Source organism: Pinus tabuliformis, chromosome 4_1 (assembly GCF_031772625.1).
Source record: "Pinus tabuliformis cultivar Carrire ecotype Pingquan chromosome 4_1, CPIR1, whole genome shotgun sequence".
NCBI lineage: Eukaryota > Viridiplantae > Streptophyta > Pinopsida > Pinales > Pinaceae > Pinus > Pinus tabuliformis.
Genome location: NC_142303.1, coordinates 541,630,584 through 541,651,471, shown reverse-complemented (window position 1 = coordinate 541,651,471; position 20,888 = coordinate 541,630,584).

Sequence of the window (20,888 nt, the reverse complement as noted above, 5' to 3'; positions counted from 1 at the left end):
TCTGCGAATATCTGTACTACCTCTGCACCTGCGCCTTCTGTGGCGCCGCGACGACCGCACCTGCGCCTTCGCACTGCGCCTTCTGTGGCGCCTCTGCACTGCACCTTCTGTGGCGCCTCCACACTGCGCCTTTTGTGGCACCTCCACACTGTGCCTTCTGTGGCGCCTCCGCACTGCGCCTTCTGTGGCGTCTCCGCATTGCGCCTTCTGTGGTGCCTCCGCATTGCGGCTTCTGTGGCACCTCCGCACTGCGTCTTCTGTGGCGTCTCCGCACTGCGCCTTTTGTGGCACCTCTTCACTGCGCCTTCTGTGGCGCCTCCGCACTGCGCCTTCTGTGGCACCTCTACACTGCGCCTTCTGTGGCGCCTCTGTGGCGTCTCCGCACTGCACCTTCTGTGGCGTCTCCGAACTGCGCCTTCTGTGGCGCCTCCGCACTGCGCCTTCTGTGGCGCCTCTGTGGCATCTCCACACTGCGCCTTCTGTGGTGCCTCTGTGGCGTCTCCGCACTGCGCCTTCTGTGGCACCTCCGCACTGTGCCTTCTGTGGCGCCTCCGCACGTTCGCAGCTGCAGCGCTCGAGAGATCACCCTTCACAGATTTGCTTTCAACTTCACTTTCATAGATCAAACTTTTAAAACAATAACCCAATATTTCAGATCTTAAGATATTCGATTTGCAAGGATGATTTAGCCAAGTGATCTCCTTTGCTTTATATAGGCAAGCTTCTTCCTAAAATCATGGATCAATACCATAGATAACCAATACAAGGGGCCCAAAAACATGGGGCTCAATAATACCAAGGACTAACCACCATGGACCAAAGGTAAGTTCTCCAACATATACACACTTTTGATGAGGTACCATGGTCCAAAACCATAGGTTCAAATACCAAGGACTAACTACCATGGACCAAAGGTAAGTTCTCCAACATGAAAGTGCGTGAACTTTTTCTCTACATGAAATAAACTTTTCTCTGCATAAAAGTGCGTGAACTTTTATCTACATGAAATAAACTTTTCTCTGCATATAAGTCCGTGAACTTTTCTCTACATGAAATAAACTTTTCTCTGCATATAAGTGCATGAACTTTTCTCTACATAGAATAAGCTTTTCTCTGCATATAAGTGCGTGAACTTTTCTGCACTATAATTTATCATCTGAGATGAGTGGGTTGCCATCAAGTACAACATATGTATCATAAAGCCATACCAGAATCATAATTCCAACAATCTCCCCCTTTGGACTTGATGGCAACCTCAAAATCTTCATCTCATTCTCCCCCTTTGACATCAAGGGCAAGGGGTTATGCTCCCCCTAAGAACATGCTCCCCCTGAATATGAACCAGATCTACAAAGAAGAACCATAATCCACTAAACACCATAAATGACCATGAAAGAGATAAATTGCAGCAATAATCAGACCAGCATCCAAGATCTCCTTCTGTACGTCCTCCATAATGCCAACAATGCATTATAAGCTCCCCCTGAGTACCTGTTGAAATCTCTGAATGAGCTCCCCCTTTGTATATGTCATGGTGCACCAATCTGATCATGCTCTTTCTGAGAACAAGCTGAAATGTCTGCTCTGCTATATAGTGTTGTTCATGCGCTGGCTCCCCCTGACTGTAAGCAAGGTCTGCAAAAGGATGTTCTACATCAAAAATGACCTTCCTAAAAGATTCAATACATACATCCATCACCCAACCAAGTGGGGATATATCAGAAAAATGAAAACCAAATACATTACATCTTCATCCCAGGCATAGTGGGGAAACCAACAAAGGTCGTTACATGACCTGAAGAGATGACACTATTACATCATGAGTCTTGATATGACATCACCTAAATAAGATGAACATCAGCAACAACACTTTATGATCTGCTCCATAGTATGAATCATCAAGGTATGTCCGCATCAACAGAATTTCACATTCTATGTGAGAAACATCATAGCCATCTAGATCTACATGAATCAAGTATCATCAATTGGGAATATCTACATTAATCAACATATGTATGAAACAATCCTATCATCATATAGATAAGAGCTCATTATCATCATGTCTCCAACAATGCAACTTTGAATAATCATCCCTGTATCCAGCCAACAATCCTCATCCATTTGTGCCAAGAATGAAAGGAATCATAACTGTAATATATGATCTTTATGCATATGACGACAGCAGCGTATGAGTGACTCAACATCAAGAAGATGTGAATTCAAGCTAAGTGCTTCCCATGCAAGCATCATTAGAGAATCAACCATAAATCTGATCCAAGAACCATGTGAATAACTCATAACCATAGCAAGATGAATCATTTATCCATATAAGTATCATCACCAAGGACTATTAACCATAATGCCAATAATGCATTAAGTCCATATGCTCGCTCTAAACCTGTGCCATCTGTCTGATCATGCATATCAATAAGAAGTATCAAGACATCATCAATATCAAGTTAGAACCAAAACACTTCTAACCATCATATCCACACATCATTATTATTAACTAGAGCAAAACTGATCCTTCTCTTGAATCTGTCTCTACTGCCTTTCTTCAAACAATCATATATGCGACTGTGCAATAACTAACTCGCATATATATGCAACTTTCCTTTATGGAGTTTGCATATGAGATTCAAGACACTGAAGTTTTATACTTTCAGCTCCCTCTAATTCTGGTATGTTTGTACGTTGTGCAGTGCCGCCTTTTTCTGACTGTACTTCCTTTTTCCTCCATATCTTCAAGCGTGATGATGACATTTTCTCCTTTTGATATGGTGCCCACACTTTGTTCCTGCATTCCTTAGCTATATGTCCAAGCTTGTTACATGCATAACATCTTACATGTTTCATATTCCTCCTGTAACAATCAACAGCTTTGTGACCAAACATATTGCAAGCAAAGGAATATCCATAAAAGTACCTTGAATGTGATGATCTTTCTGCATAATGGTCTTGAACCCTTCTTCTTCTACATCTAGCTGCAACATGTCCAAGATTATGACATACATAACATTCAACATTATTCATAGGAGGAGTAAAGGATTTTCTTTGAGGAATCTCTTTTCTTGGTTGATGATGAGATTGATCTTTCATTTCTTCGTTGATCACTTTAGATTTCTCTTTAGAGTTCCTTGCCTCACCTTGTGAACTAGATTCACCTACAACGGATTCAAGGAAACCAAGACCAGTCTTTATAGCAGGAGACCTTTGACTACTAAGAATATCATCCAAGACTTTAGAACTATCTTGAAATCGTAAAAGCTTATCCTTTTCTTCTAGTTTACCTTTCAAGATATTTACCTCAACCTGAAGCTGTTCTTCCTTTTCAAGAGATTTCTTTTTCAAATCTTCTTCAGCTTTCCTTCCTTCTTCCATTTGTTCCCTTAGTTTGAGAATCTCCTTTTCTTGTTCTTCATTCAGATCCTGCTACATTTGACGAACTCGGAAGGCACATTCTAGTTGAGATTTTAAGCTGGTGACTTCGTTTTCTTGTTTTGCAATAGCTTGGAGTAGATCTGTATTCTGCTTCTTTGATTCTTCAAGATCTCCTTTTAGTGAGAGGATTGTAGCTTCAAGATTTTCATAGTAGCTAGATCTATCTTTGAGTTTCTTGATGGTTGTGCTTCTTTCGTTGACTTCTTTTCTTAATGATGTCACTTCATGCTGCAATTTTTGACATTGGTCTTCCTTGTCCTTGAGTAGCTTTCTTACCTTGTTTCCTTCTTCTAGTTGGGCCTTTAGTTTGGTAGCTTCTTCTTTGAAATCACATTCCCTTTTGTTCAATAGATCTTGTTGATCTCTAATTTTGTCTGTCAGCCTTTTAAATTCTGCCTCTATTTGATATCTTTCTTGTTCACCCATAAGAGCAAATTCAGTAGTTTCGCTATCACTTTCATCTCTTACAAAAGGAAAGATAGCTGGAACATCAGAGGATAATATATTCATACCTGATAATGATTCTGAATCTGAAGAGCTTCTTATACCTAATCCCCAATCGATTCTCCCACTGTCATAGTTCTTCTGAGATGACTTCTTTTTCTTAGGTGCTTTCTTCTTAAGCTTCTTTCCCATTGTTCAACGGATCTCCTTCAAGCGATCAAGCTTCTATCAAAGGACCTTCTCTGATACCAATTGTTGGAAATAATACTGAGAGGGGGGGTGAATCAGTATTATCACATTAATAAAACTTTTTCATTTCCATAATCAGATTCATATATGCTACTTCCACAACTTCTTATGATTAAGTTAATTGATCTTCAATGAGTGCATTAGAACATTATCAACCATATTATCAGATAACAGATGCAGTAATAGAGAATAGATCATCACACATAAGGCACACACATGAACACCATGATATAAGGTGGAAACCGAATGTGGGAGAAAAACCACCTGCTGCAAGTCATCTCAATCTTCTTCTTAATAAGAAAATCCTTTTACAATATTTGTACTGGTGCAGTCTTATATTAGTACGGGAGCTACAACCCCCTTTGCTCTTGTACTAGCCGATCCATTTACTAGTACGCAGGCTGCTACCTGCTACAATGCTCCAAAGATCTCCCTTAGCTTTTGTACTAGCTTAGATACTAGTACATAGGCACTGGCCTACAATCTTCTCTCCTCCAGGTACCACGTTTCATCAATTTTCAGACTGGATACACTGAAGCACAACACATAATCTGAAAGGCCACTTTTCATCCAATTTTCATACTGGACCCAACAACAACATTGAAGCTCATAATCAAACAACCTTCTGAATCACCCAATCACCAGATCCATACATATACAATGATATTATGAGAGTTATCAACCAGATCTAGTACATAAAGATAAGTCATTAATCATGCTGTTATCTGAACTCAATACCAGTAACCAAACATCAGTTATGCACCCAAAACCCTGCAGAATAGTCAAAGGCAGTTAAAGCAAATTTTAAGCAGGGATCACAACTTCACTGATATAGATCTGCGAATATCTGTACTACCTCCGCACCTGCGCCTTCTGTGGCGCCGCGACCACCGCACCTATGCCTTCTGTGGCGCCTTCGCACTGCGCCTTCTGTGGCGCCTCTGCACTGAGCCTTCTATGGCACCTCCACACTGCGCCTTCTGTGGCGCCTCCACACTGCACCTTCTATGGTGCCTCTGTGGCGTCTCCGCACTGCACCTTCTGTGGTGCCTCCGCACAGCGCCTTCTGTGGCGCCTCCGCACTGCGTCTTCTGTGGCACCTCCGCACTGCGCCTTCTGTGGCGCCTCTGAACTGCACCTTCTGTGGCGCCTCCGCACTGCGCCTTCTGTGGCGCCTCCGCACTGCGCCTTCTGTGGCGTCTCCGCATTGCGCCTTCTGTGGCGCCTCTATGGCGTCTCCGCACTGCGCCTTCTGTGGCGCCTCCGCACTGCACCTTCTGTGGCGCCTCTGTGGCGTCTCCGCACTACGCCTTCTGTGGCGCCTCTGTGGCGTCTCCGCACTGCGCCTTCTATGGCGCCTCTATGGCGTCTCTGCACTGTGCCTTCTGTGGCGCCTCCGTACTGTGCCTTTTGTGGCGCCTCCACAGTTTCGCAGCTGCAGCGCTCGAGAGATCACCCTTCACAGATTCTCTTTCAAATTCACTTTCATAGATCAAACTTTTAAAACAATAACCCAATATTTCAGATCTTAAGATATTCGATTTGCAAGGATGATTTAGCCAAGTGATCTCCTTTGCTTTATATAGGCAAGCTTCTTCCTAAAATCATGGATCAATACCATAGATAACCAATACAAGGGGCCCAAAAACATGGGGCTCAATAATACCAAGGACTAACCACCATGGACCAAAGGTAAGTTCTCCAACATATACACACTTTTGATGAGGTACCATGGTCCAAAACCATAGGTTCAAATACCAAGGACTAACTACCATGGACCAAAGGTAAGTTCTCCAACATGAAAGTGCGTGAACTTTTTCTCTACATGAAATAAACTTTTCTCTGCATAAAAGTGCGTGAACTTTTCTCTACATGAAATAAAATTTTCTCTGCATATAAGTGCGTGAACTTTTCTCTACATGAAATAAACGTTTCTATGCATATAAGTGCGTGAACTTTTCTCTACATAGAATAAGCTTTTCTCTGCATATAAGTGCGTGAACTTTTCTGCACTATAATTTATCATCTGAGATGAGTGGGTTGCCATCAAGTACAACATATGTATCATAAAGCCATACCAGAATCATAATGCCAACACAGACTTGGGTAAACCTATGATAAAATCTATTGAAACCTCCTCCCAACGTTGACTTGGAATGGATAAAGGTTGTAATAGACTCGAGGTCTTAATTGTTTCAACTTTATTTTGTTGGAAAACCAAACATTGCACCAAAAAATTTTGAATATGAGATTTAAGGCCATCCTAAAAAATTTCCTTCTTAAACCTGTGGTAAGTTTTTAAAAATCCCGAGTTTCCTCCTACAGGAGAGGCATGCAATTCCATAAGAATATTTTGTTTGAATTGGGAATCATGACATAGGTATAAGAAATCTTTGTACCATAATGAATCATTTTTCTAGTAAATGTATCAGATGTATTGGGATCTTGTTGTAACTTTTGAATGAGTGCCCACACTTCTTCATCATTTTTCCATTCATCCCTTGCTTAGTTTATCCAATATGCTTGGATAATAGAAATGGCACAAAGAAATGCATCCACATCCTCATCCTTTCTTGAGAGTGCATCTGCCACAACATTTTTCTTCCCATTTTTTTATATGATTTGAAAGTCATAACCCAACATCTTTGTGACGCATTTTTGTTGCTCTTCTGAAGATAATCTTTGTTCTAAAAAGTATTTATGACTCTCATGATCCATTTTTACCTTGTAGTGTCTTCCCATTAGGTAGGGTCGCCATTTCTTAAGTGCATGTAGTATTGCCAACATTTCCTTCTCATAAATAGCTTTGTGTAAATACTTTCCTTTGATTGGACAACTTTCGAAAGCAATGGGTCTTTCTTCTTGCATTAAAACAACATCAATTCCATTTCTTGCAGCATCACATTCCACAATGAAGGTTTTTGTGAAGTCTGACGTAGCTAAGATCGATGCTTGGCACATTTCCTCTTTAAGATGTTCAAAGGCCTTCGTTGCTTCTGGAGTCCATAAAAATGCATCTTTCTTCAATAATGTTGTTAGAGGTGCTACTATTCTCCCATAATTCTTTAAAAACTTGCGATAATACCATGTCAACCCTAGAAATCCTCGTAGATGCTTTATGGATGTGGGGATTTTCCATTCCTCAATGGATTTAATTTTTCTAGGGTCTACCTTAACACCTTCATGAGATACAATATGCCCCAAATATTTCACCTCTTGTACTCCAAAGAAACATTTGGAGATTTTTGCATATAATTGTTTCTCCTCCAATAGTTTGAGCATCCTGCCAATAGGTTGAACATGATCCTTCCAAGACTTGCTATAGATTAGTATATCATCAAAAAATACTAACACAAATTTTCTAAGGAAGGGTTTGAAAATGGAATTCATCAAACCTTGAAATGTAGAAGGTGCATTAGTAAGGCCAAAAGGCATGACCAAAAATTCATAATGACCCGCATGAGTTCTAAATGCTGTTTTTGGAATGTCTTAAGTCTTCATTCTGACTTCATGATATCCTGAACAAAGATCCAACTTGGTGAAGTAAATTGATCCATGCAATTCATCCAATAGTTCATCAATGACAAGAATGGGAAATTGATCTTTAATAGTGAGCTTGTTGAGCTCCCTATAATCCAGACACATATGCCATGATCCATCCTTCTTGTGCACCAATACTACTGGAGCAGAGAAAGAACTTTGACTAGGTTGAATTATACTAGCCTGTAGCATTTCTACAACCATATGTTCAATTTCACTCTTTTGGGCATGGGATATCTATAAGGCTTGATGTTTGGAGGAATACTTCCTGGAACCAAATGAATAGAATGGTCATGATCAAAAATAGGTGGGAGACCTTTGGGAGTATCAAAAACCTTGGAATGATTGTCCAATACTTTTTGGAGATCGAGAGAAATAGATGATTTCGATGTAGGAACCTCTAGCGAACATAATTGTGTAATTACGCCTCATTGTTCTTTATTTAGAAGCTTTGTCATTCCATTAGAGCTGATTACCTTTCGTGGTTTCCCTGCGATACCTCTTAATTCAACTTCCTTTCCTTCCAAAGTAAATTTCATGAAAAATTCTTGAAAATTAAAAGCTATTGTACCCAAGGATTGTAGCCATTGGACTTCTAGAACAACATCAGCACCACCCATTGGAATGGAAAGCATTGGGCTATTCAATACATATTCTCCCATCGATAGCTTGATATTATGACACTTTCCAGAGCAATTTATGGTTCCTCCACATGCAACCATCACTTAACACTCTGGTGCTGGATATAGGAAGCAATTCAATTCCTTGGCTATATTACAATGAATAAAATTATGGATACTCCCCGAATCAATCAACACTATTACCTTTTTCTTCTTGATATGTCCTTCTATCTTGATAGTTTGAGGAGCGGTAATTCCTACCAATGCATTACAAGATATGGTCAGATTCATTTCTTATTTCTATAGGGTTTGTTAATGGTGTATATCCTCTTCTTTTAACGTTTCTTGTTCCTTTTCTTCATCCTATTCACAATCTATGTAAAATAATTTCTTCTCAACACACTTATGGCCTTTAGTGTATTTGCTATCACAATTGTAACAAAGCCCTTTTGCTCTTTTTCCTTCCAATTCTTGGGGTGTCAACCTTGTAGGTTGTGGAAGTCTAGGGGAAACAACACTTCCATCCTTATAGTTATAAGTGGTAGGCTTCCTTGTTGCCATAATTTTTCTTTCCATTTTTCTTGCCAAACTGAATGCCTTCTCCAATGATTCAGGTTCCCAAAGGCGAACCTCGTGTTGGATGTTATCCTTTAAAGTCCCTATGAACACATCAATGCTATGCTCCTCTAGAATGTATTTTACCCTTATATTCAATTTTTGGAAGTCCTCAATGTGCTCCATCATTGAACCCTTTTGTTTGAGGTTTATCAATTGGCTAAAAAAAGTGTTGCTTTTTGTATCCTCATAATGTGCTATCATTTATTCTGTAAAAATTGCCCAAGTGACAATTTGTTTGCAAGAGAAAATCCGTTGATACCATACAAACTGATTTGGTTCCAAATATAAAGTTGCAATGCATACCTTTTGTGTGTTTTTCACATTATGGAGATCGAAAAATTGCGCCATCTGTAGTATCCATGTTGTGGGATCCTTGCCATTAAACTTCCTCATATCGATCTTTGGAACTTGGTCAGTCTTCAATCCAATGTTAGAGTCTATGAAATCATGATTAGCATTTCTTTTGTTCTCATCATGAGTTTCCTTTACTACTCTTTCACCATTAGTAAGAATTTCTTGTAGCAACTTAGTCAAATCTATCCTCAAATCTTCCATGTTGCCTTTCATTTTTGCTTTTATACCATCCATCTTAGTGTCCATGCCATTCATCTTAGCTTTCATGTCATCCATCTTAGCTTCTACGCGATCCATCTTAACTTGCATGCCATTCATATTAGCTTCCATGCCATTCATCTTAGCTTCCACGCCTTTCTTTAAACCATCAATCTTAACTTCTGTTACCTTTTGTGAGAGTGAAATTTGTTGCACTTGGTCTCGTAATTTTGATATATCATGTTGCATTTCTTCCTCTTCTTCAAGATTCATGCTAGAGCTTTCAGGTTGCTTACTAGGTGTTTCCATTTTCTTTCTTCGAGGCATCAATTAATTATAATTATGCTTCACTATGACCTTTGAACTTCAAACTAATTTTTCAACCCAAACTTATGCAAAATTTTTAAAAGACTACACACCTTTTTTCACTTTGTAGAAGCTTGATATTCAATATTTTGTATCTTTGTAATTGTGGATCTCCAAGGTCTGAAATTTCTTCCTACGGTAGCCCTCTGAATCCTCTTTCCAATGCCACCAGTCTGATCAAAATCAGATTTTCCAAGAAAGATTTATGCCCAATATCCTAAGATGACCTAATTATATAATATATTAGTAGATATAACATGTACGACATGCCACATGTCACTGTTTCGACCATTGGAACTAAAAAATATACACAAAAGACTACAGTCCATCCTATTTCTATAAATTCTTATGAAATTTCAATCTGATATTCAGAGAGAAAGTTATGACGATTTTCCCAAGGCCACCTATTTTGAATGTAATTCGGGAGTCTACAAAAAACCTAATTTCCTTAGATCATATCTATGAAAATATAGTGAGACAATATTTGAAATTTGGATCTAAGGTTCAGAACAATTTCAGTTCAAATGGGTTTTTTGTTTCAGTTTCTGAAACATCGTAGGAAAAATTTATAGCGAAAATTCCACAATGACCTATTTCGAGCAGTGAAACCTTGGAATCCAAAGCTCTGATACCAAATGTTATGAAACCAACTCACAAGAGGATAGAAAAGAAAGATCATTGCCTTAGAAATCAACCTCTTTGAGGGGGAAACCTCCTTTACATTACACAAATGAACAATTCTTGGATGATACAAATGACCAAAACCTCCTTTCTATATATAGGAGTCTAAGGGGTCACAATATAATCAAAGCAAACATAACAATAATAATATAAGGGAACAATAATAACAATAGGGCTATAATGACAATAGTAATGGGGGAATCACTAGTATTATAGGGACCTAACATTCATTTTCTGCAATTAGTTTATGATTTGATTTCATTACATGCACTCCATTACATCATGACAACAAAGGAAGGACACAATGTATGCTGCATAGATAGTGCCTGAACCTCATAGAAATCTCACCGTAGTCATCCAACCCATCAAGGGTAGATTTTTTAATAATATTAATAATGCCTATACCTCTTAAGTTTGTACAAACCTCGGGTTGATAATTAAAGTTGGTAGCCTTGGGAGTTGCAACATCCTTGTAGCAATACTGAGGCTCATCAGCAGAGACCAAGTCAGACGCAAAAATAGAATGGAAAATCCATGTCGAGGTACACTCGACCAGTGTGAATACAGGACAAGAGTGGCAACATTGATCAACATGTAGCAGAGGAATAACAAAGAGAAGCCCAATGTTGGAAATAATACTGAGAGGGGGGGTGAATCAGTATTATCAGAAAAACTTTTTCATTTTATGCTCAGAAACATATACGCAACTTTAGTTAAGTGAAATAGCATGTACACACTACTGTGTCTAACGTAACCAGCGTATAACAAGAAAACTTATGATTCAGTAGCTTATCTTCAGTAAATGCATCAGGACATGATAGTAAAACAGGTGCAGTATAACAGAACAGATCATCACACAAAAACCACACACATGAACACCATGATATAAGGTGGAAACCCAATGTGGGTGAAAACCACCTGCTGCAAGTCGTCTCTATCTTTCTTTAATAAGAAACTTCAGTTTACAATCTTTTGTACTGGTGCAGCCTTATACCAGTACGCAGGCTACAACCTGCAGAAGGCTTCAACCTTCTCTCATTCTCCAGCTTCTCCTGGAAGGGAGCTACAACCCCCTTAGCTCTTGTACTAGCTAAGATACTAGTACGTAGGTGCTGGCCTACAATCTTCTTTCCTTCAGGTACCACCTTTCATACATTTTCAGACTGGATATTCCTAAAGCACAACATTACAATCTGAAGACCACAATTCATTCAACTTTCACAATAGATCATTGAAGCACAAAACAACCAATACTAGCATCATCAATCTTGAATCATTGAACCACTGAAACCCTGTAAACACCCAGTCATCAGAACACAGAGCAGACTATAGAACTCTGCAATAACAGTCAGACACATCTGCAAACCCAAAATTCAAGCTTCAAAAGATATACGCAACTTCAATGAGAGCAACCCACATATACACGCGCTTTTACCGAAGACAACCTGCGTACAGATCCAAAAATAAATTCTCTGAACTTGCAGCTGTACCAGACATCAGTTAGACCCAGAACATAACATTGCGTCAGTATGCAGATCTAGAAATACGCATAACCAACCATATCATAATAGTGCATTTCAAATCATTAGATCCCGATCTATCCTTAGATCTATTCTTCCATCAACCAGTGTGATCTCTCCTTAGCTTAGATCAAGCAACCCAGAACCTGCATACCAGATCTCTTTCTTCTTCAGATATTCAAGACTTTTCAAAATTGTTCCTTGCCTAATGATCTTCTTCTCCTTATATAGCCTTAGGCCTTGCTCAATACCAAGGGCCAAAACCATAGAAATCCAATACCATCAACTTCAAAACTAGGGATCAACACGTCCGTCGATACACCATGGTCCAAAACCATAGGCACAACTTCCAAGGAATAACCGCCATGGACCAAAGATAAGTTTTCCACATACACGCTCTTTTACTGAAGCCAACCTGCGTGTACACGCGCCTTGGTATATAGCGAACCTGCGTATATGCGACTTGGTATATAGTGAACCTGCTTGTATACGCGACTTGGTATATAGTGAACCAGCGTGTATTTTTCTCTTCATACTTGTAGTCTGGACTGAGATCTGTCATCAAAGAGAGTTGCCATCAAGGACAACACCTGTGTCGTAGCGCCACACCTGTGCCAAAATGCCAACAATATCCCCCTTTGGACTTGATGGCAACCCCAAGATCCTTAGAATCATTCTCCCCCTTTGTCATCAAGGGCAAAGGGCGGTGCTCCCCCTGAGTACATGCTGATATCTCTGCTTGGCTGTGCTGAAACATGCTCCCCCTGACTGTAGGCAATATCTGCAAAAGATGTTCTTTAAAAGAACCAAGACTTATACATCATAAGGGACCTTCCTATCACCAAAGGACTCAATACATACATCCATACTCCCAACCAAGAAGGGACACATCAGAAACAATCAATTATATTACATCATTCATCCCAAGCATAGTGGGGAAACCAACATAGGCCATTACATGACCTTGACGCCATAAAAGAGATATCAAAAAGAGATACATGACATAGAGACAACAAATCTAGACCAAGACTTATGAAAGACATCAGCAGCATCTGATAAACATTTTTTTTTTTTTTTGGATCAGCAACCAAGATTTCCTTTTGTGCTCCTTCTCCTGAAACCAACAACAGTTGTGGACTAGAACCAAAAGTGTCTAAATGCCAACAATGCTTTATTAGGCTTTAAGCTGCTCCCCCTGAAACTGTGCCTGCTGCACCCCCTGAAACTGTGCCTGAAGGGCTCTGACATACCCATCTTAGACCTTCTTCAACCAGAATCTGCCCTTGCTGTTTAGAACTCCATATACGCGACTTTACCTGCATAAATCAGCGTATATACGCGGATATCCCTGACGCAACATGCGTGCACCATATACGCCACTTTCCCCGCATAAAACTACGTATGTACGCGGATACCCTTTATACGACACGCGTACACCAACTTTTCTTTAGAACAGACAAGCTTCAACAGCAGGATGAAGCTTCAACTACTCCCAGCTTTTGTCTGAGATATTCAAAAGTTTCTCTGGGTAGTGGTTTTGTGAGAATATCAGCAACTTGTTCCTTAGAAGGAACATACTCCAACTTGACCTTCTGCTCAAGCACTTGTTCCCGGAGGAAGTGATACTTGATTGGTATGTGCTTGGTCTTTGAGTGCATGACTGGATTCTTTGAAATGCTGATTGCACTTGTATTATCACATAAGATAGAGACTGGTGGAGTGCAAGTGATTTGAAAATCTTTTAAGGTCTGCATCATCCAAAGAAGTTGTGTGCAACAAGATGCCGCAGCCACATATTCTGCTTCAGCTGTAGATAAGGCAATCGAACTCTGTTTCTTGCTGAACCAAGATACTAATCTGGAGCCCATAAAGAATGCACCACCACTTGTGCTTTTCCTGTCATCCACGCTTCCGGCCCAATCTGCATCTGTATAAGCATGAAGTGTGAGATCTGTATCTCTAGGATACCATAAGCCATAATTTTGTGTCCCTTGAAGATACTTGAAGATTCTTTTGACTGCCTGAAGATGAGTTTCCTTTGGGTTGGCTTGAAATCTTCCAACAATTCCTACTGCATGCATAATATCTGGTCGTGTACCTGTTAAATAAAGCAAACTCCCAATCATGGATCTATAAGTTGGTTGGTGAACTGCTGCTGATTCGTCATTTGCACTGAGGCTGCATCCTGTAACCATGGGGGTACAAACTGGCTTTGAATCTTCCATGCCATACTTCTTCAAGATCTTCTTGAGGTACTTGATTTGAGACAAGAAAATGCCTCCTTCACTTTGTTGGATTTTCAATCCAAGAAAGTATGTCAATTCTCCAAGTAATGACATTTCAAATTCTTTCTGCATAACCAAGGCAAAGTTCTGACTCATAGCCTCTTCATTGCTGCCAAAGATAATATCATCTACATACACAACAAGTATTAGCAATTTGTTATTTTCAACTTTCATATAGAGATTGCTATCTGCTGATCCTTTTGAAAAACCTTGTTGGTGAAGATATTTGTCCAACCGATAATACCAAGCCCTTGGAGCTTGTTTGAGACCATAGAGAGCCTTTTTCAATCTGCATACAAGATTTGGATCATTCCCAAGAATGAAACCATCTGGCTGCTCAATATATACTTCTGCTTCTAAGTCTCCATTCAGAAAGGTTGATTTCACGTCCATTTGAAATACTTTGAAGTTTTGAAAGCTAGAGAGAGCAAGGAACATTCGGATGGCCTCAAGTCTTGCAAAAGGAGCAAAGGTTTCTTCAAAATATATTCCTTCTTGCTGCGCATACCCTTTACAAACAAGTCTGGCCTTGTTTCTAATTACTTCTCCATTTTCATTCAATTTATTTTTGAAGACCCATTTTGTCCCTATGACATTTTTATCCTTTGGTCTAGGAACCAATTCCCAAGTGTTGTTCTTTTCGATCTGCTCAAGTTCTTCATCCATTGCTTTGACCCAACATTCATCTTTACATGCCTCTTTTACATTTTGTGGTTCAGTGGAAGAGAGTAATGCCAAATAGCTTGAAGCTTCTGCAATTGTTCTTCTTGTTTGTACTCCTGCTTCTTTCTGCCCCACTATCTGAGATTCTGGATGATTCTTCTGAACATATCTGGATGGAGTCTTCTCTTCTATTCTTGTCTGCTCCTCTGGTTCTTCTTGATGTTCATCTTCCTCTTGAGGTTCTTCTTCATCATTCTGTCTTTGAGGGTAGCCTTCATCTTCTTCGATGTCTTCATGATGAACTTGCCTAGGAATGTATCCCTTCTCATCAACCACAACATCAATGCTGTCAACGATTCTGCCAAGTATTTTATTGTAGCACTTGTATGCTTTGCTATGTGGAGAATAACCAAGAAGAATGCCTTCATCTGCTCTTGGTTCAAGTTTGCCTAGTTGCTCATCAGTATTCTTAATATAACATTTGCTCCCAAAGATTTTGAAGTGCTTCACCGAAGGAGTCTTACCACACCAGAGCTCATGAGGAGTTTGAGTGCTATTTACTCGGACATTTGTTTTGTTGAGAATAATAACCGCAGCATGTGCAACTTCACCCCAGAAAGTTGCGGGAGTACCTGACTCATCAAGCATAGCACGAGCCATTTGTTGGATTGTTCTGTTCATTCTTTCCACAACTCCATTTTGCTGAGGAGTTCTAGCTGTAGAGAATTCTCTCCTTATCCCATGTTCTTCACAGAAATCGAAAAATTCATTTGAGGTAAACTCCCCACCTCTGTCGGATCTGAGGCACTTAATTTTGTGTCCTGATTCATTTTCAGCCAAGGCTTTGAAGGATTTGAATTTTTCGAATGCTTCATCTTTGTGCTTCATAAGTCCTAACCAGACAAACCTGGAGAAATCGTCAATGAATAATATCAAATATTCTTCTCCTCAAGGTGTTCTTTTTCTGAATGGACCACATGTATCTGTATGTACTATCTCAAGAGGCATGCTAGCTGATCCTTCCTTCTTAGGAAAATTAGTTCTAGTTTGCTTTCCAAACTAACATGATTTGCATATGGTGTTGTCTGGAATTTTGATATCTAGAAGGTCACGAACTGCCTGATATTTGCATGCTTTCCTTATTTGTGGGAAGCTTAGATGCCCCAACCTTCGATGCCATAGCCAGTGTTCATCATTCTTGCTCAAATAGCGTTGTTGTTGTCTTTCTTCAAATATGTAGAGATTATTTGGAGTCCTTTTTCATTTGATCACTGTTTCACCTGTATCAAGATCACGAACACAACATCCATTTGATCTGAATATTACCTCTGTTCCTTGATCGCACATCTGACTGACACTCAGAAGATTATGCTTCAATCCATCAACATACAGAACATTTCCAGCTTTGACCTTCTCTTTCAATGGAGCAACGCCTTTTCCTTTTATGGCTACAGAGATATCGTTTCCAAAGGAAACTTTCTTTCCCTTTTCTAATGCGGTATATGATTCAAGTTTTTCTTTGTCCCCTGTCATATGTTTCGAACATCCGCTGTCAATGTACCATAGACTTTCTTGACCTTCTGCATAAAAGGCTATCCCACATCTTTCTGGTTGCGGTTCCTTTATTCTCCATGTTCTGACATTTGAGGTTTGTTCCTTCTGAGTTGTCTTCCAGAACCTGCTCCTGCATTCAGAGTCTTCATGACCAAAGTTACTACAAATAGAGCATTCAACTTCATTTTCAAGAACCGAAAAGTTGTTATAAGTCCTTTTCATGGTTCCAGTCATACTTCTTTGCTTTTGAGCTTCTCTAGTCATGATTGTCTTGTAGGCAACACATTGAGCTGCTTTGTGACCGAAGTTATGGCAAGAAAAACATTGGCCATTAAAGAAATTTCTGCGATAATCAGATCTATCATCCAACCGATTGTAGCTTCTATCCATCCTTGGGGCAAATTGGGAAGATTTTACCTGTGGCTGTTTGTAGCTTCTGTTTGTCCTTAAGGCACCTTGTCCCCGAGTTTCTTGATTTGTTCTTGAGGTAAATTGTCCCTGATTCACTTGATGACTTTTATTTGGCCTTTGCTCACTTCTTCTTGCTGCATCAAGATAACTTTTAGAAGTAGAAGCTTGAGATGTTTCTCCATTATATCCCAGACCTATCTTGATCAGAGGAGAACACTGCACATTGATAATCTCATCCAAGGTTTCAGATCCTTTAACAAATTTAAGATTAATCGCTTTTGTTTTCTCAATCTCCTTTCTAAGACAAACAATCTCACATTCCAATTTTTCAAGATGTTTTTCCTTTTCAGCCAGTTGACATTGTAGAGAGTCAATAATAGCACTTTTCTCTTCTAAGCAAACTTTGAGATTATTCATTTCTTCATAAAAGCCTTCTACATCTATAGCATCCATGTAGTCATCATCTTCAAAAGCCATTAAAAGTTTATATCTATTAACCTGTTCATCTTCGTCACTATTTGAAAGACCATCACTATCTTCATGAGTGTAATAGCTTTTCTTCTTTTCATTCTGTTTCTTGTTCCATTTAACAGGTTCCTTTCCCTTGTCATTCTTATCTTTGTGAGGACATTTGGCAGCATAATGACCTACTCTTCCACAAGCAAAGCATTTAAAAGGTAACTTACCTCTGAACCTTCCAGAACCCCTTTGAAGATTTCTGACAAAATTTGATTCTTCTTCTTCATCTTCTGGCACATGACTTGCTTCATAATAATCTTCTTTGCCTGAAGCCTTGAAAGCAGCTTCTCTTCTTTCTGATGGACCTCCTTTTCTCATTTCATAAGAAGTTAGAATTCCGTGAAGCTGAGACATAGTAAGAATTCGTAGATTTTCCTTTTCTTCTATTGCAGACACTTTAGATTCAAATTTGGGGGACAATGATCTTAGAACCTTTTCAACCACAATAGCCTCTTTTATTTCTTCACCCAGGTTTTTCATGCAATTAACAATCTCATCTACCCTAAGGAAATAGTTAGCCACACTTTCATCATTATACATTCTGAGAGTCTCATTCTTAATCCTGAGAGTTTGAAGTTTAGCACGCTTTACCTGTTCGTCTCCTTCATAGCTTGTGACAATTTTGTCCCATATTTCTTTTGCGGATTTATAGTGCATTACCTTCATGAATTCCGATTGGGATATACATCCTAATAGAGTACTGACTGCTTTCACATTTGTTTCATATTTATTTTTCTCGGCTGCATCTGTAGGAGTAGCTGAAGGAAAAGCATAGCCTGTCTCTACGATGTCCCAAACTTCTGTACCAAGAGACTAAAGATAGGCAGTAACTCTTACCTTCCAATAATTGAAGTTTGTCCCATCAAAAACCGGTGCCCTGATTGATGCTTCTCTCTCGTAGTTTCTCATGATGAACGATCTACCTTCAAGCGATCAAGCTTCTCTGAAGGACCTGCTCTGATTCCAATTGTTGGAAATAATACTGAGAGGGGGGGTGAATCAGTATTATCAGAAAAACTTTTTCATTTTATGCTCAGAAACATATACCCAACTTTAGTTAAGTGAAACAGCGTGTACACGTTACTGTGTCTAAAGTAACCAGCGTATAACAAGAAAACTTATGATTCAGTAGCTTATCTTTAGTAAATGCATCAGGACATGATAGTAAAACAGGTGCAGTATAACAGAACAGATCATCACACAAAAACCACACACATGAACACCATGATATAAGGTGGAAACCCAATGTGGGTGAAAACCACCTGCTGCAAGTCGTCTCTATCTCTCTTTAGTAAGAAACTTCAGTTTACAATATTTTGTACTGGTGTAGCCTTATACCAGTATGCAGGCTACAACCTGCAGAAGGCTTCAACCTTCTCTCGTTCTCGAGCTTCTCCTGGAAGGGAGCTACAACCCCCTTAGCTCTTGTACTAGCTAAGATACTAGTACGTAGGTGCTGGCCTACAATCTTCTTTCCTTCAGGTACCACCTTTCATACATTTTCAGACTGGATATTCTTGAAGCACAACATTACAATCTGAAGACCACAATTCATTCAACTTTCGCAATAGATCATTGAAGCACAAAACAACCAATACTAGCATCATCAATCTTGAATCACTGAACCACTGAAACCCTGTCAACACCCAGTCATCAGAACACAGAGCAGACTACAGAACTCTGCAATAACAGTCAGACCCATCTGCAAACCCAAAATTCAAGCTTCAAAAGATATACGCAACTTCAATGAGAGCAACCCGCGTATACACGCGCTTTTACCGAAGACAACCTGCGTACAGATCTAAAAATAAATTCTCTGAACTTGCAGCTGTACCAGACATCAGTTAGACCCAGAACATAACATTGCATCAGTATGCAGATCTAGAAATACGCATAACCAACCATATCATAATAGTGCATTTCAAATCATTAGATCCCGATCTGTCCTTAGATCTATTCTTCCATCAACCGGTGTGATCTCTCCTTAGCTTAGATCAAGCAACCCAGAACCTGCATACCAGATCTCTTTCTTCTTCAGATATTCAAGACTTTTCAAAATTGTTCCTTGCCTAATGATCTTCTTCTCCTTATATAGCCTTAGGCCTTGCTCAATACCAAGGGCCAAAACCATAGAAATCCAATACCATCAACTTCAAAACTAGGGATTAACACGTCCGTCGAGACACCATGGTCCAAAACCATAGGCACAACTTCCAAGGAATAACCACCACGGACCAAAGATAAGTTTTCCACATACACGCTCTTTTACTGAAGCCAACCTGCGTGTACACGCGCCTTTGTATATAGCGAACCTGCGTATACGCGACTTGGTATATAGTGAACCTGCTTGTATACGCGACTTGGTATATAGTGAACCAGCGTGTATTTTTCTCTTCATACTTGTAGTCTGGACTGAGATCTGTCATCAAAGAGAGTTGCCATCAAGGACAACACCTGTATCGTAGCGCCACACCTGTGCCAAAATGCCAACACCCAATTGAGCAAAAAGGGGGAATACAACATTGTAGAGGGAGTAATGTTGAGAGATCGTTGTTATGAGTGCACTACTGTGCATGAGGCGAAGTGAGCCTTTTCTTCTATGGTTCTACTGTGAAAGGCTAAGAGTGTCGAAGCAAAAGTAAGAGACCCTGAAAGAATCATTGTTGCAGTGAGAAAAGCCGAAAGTGCTTGTGTTGTGTGAAGAAGTCCGAGAAAGTTAGTGCTATGGTGTGTAAGGCTGAGAGGGCTTGATGAATAAAAGAGGTTAAGAGATAATTGTATACAGTAGAAGAGTAGAGTGTAAAGAGGACTACATGGTCTGTGTGTGTAGGTGAATGTTGTCAGTGGAATAATGAGTTGTTGCAAATCGTGTAGAGGGATGGGAACAATAGAGTGTTGTGAGGAGTTATGGTGAATGGTTGTTGTTGTGAAGATCAGTGGGTTGTTGTAGAATGAGCTGAGTGAGCAGCGTTGTGAAGAGAACATAGCTAATATCAAGCAGAGTGGCAACCAATTACACAGAACATTTAGTTCCCCATTTAGTGTGGGTTGGAGCCTACATACAGGAATTTGGTTCTTCCATCTCTAATGGGTGTTTGGGAAGTCTTGGGGGTTTGTGCCTCCTACAAGTTGGTGCTTGCAACAAATCTGTGAAGTTGATTCTTCACATGGTTCTTCTGGTAAGCTAGATAGGTGTCTACAAAAGGAGGGAGTTAGTGCTTCCTGCTAGTGGGTGCTAGAAAACACTCAAAGGGAGTTGGTGCTTCCTCTGAGTAGTAGCTCAGAAAATAGGTTGATGTAATAGAGTAGGTGCTCTTATTTTACATCAATAACAACAACAAGATTTGGTGGTTTTTTCCCAAAAGGATTTCCACGTAAAACCTTGTGTCTCATATATATGATTCTCATGGTGTGTACTTGTATGT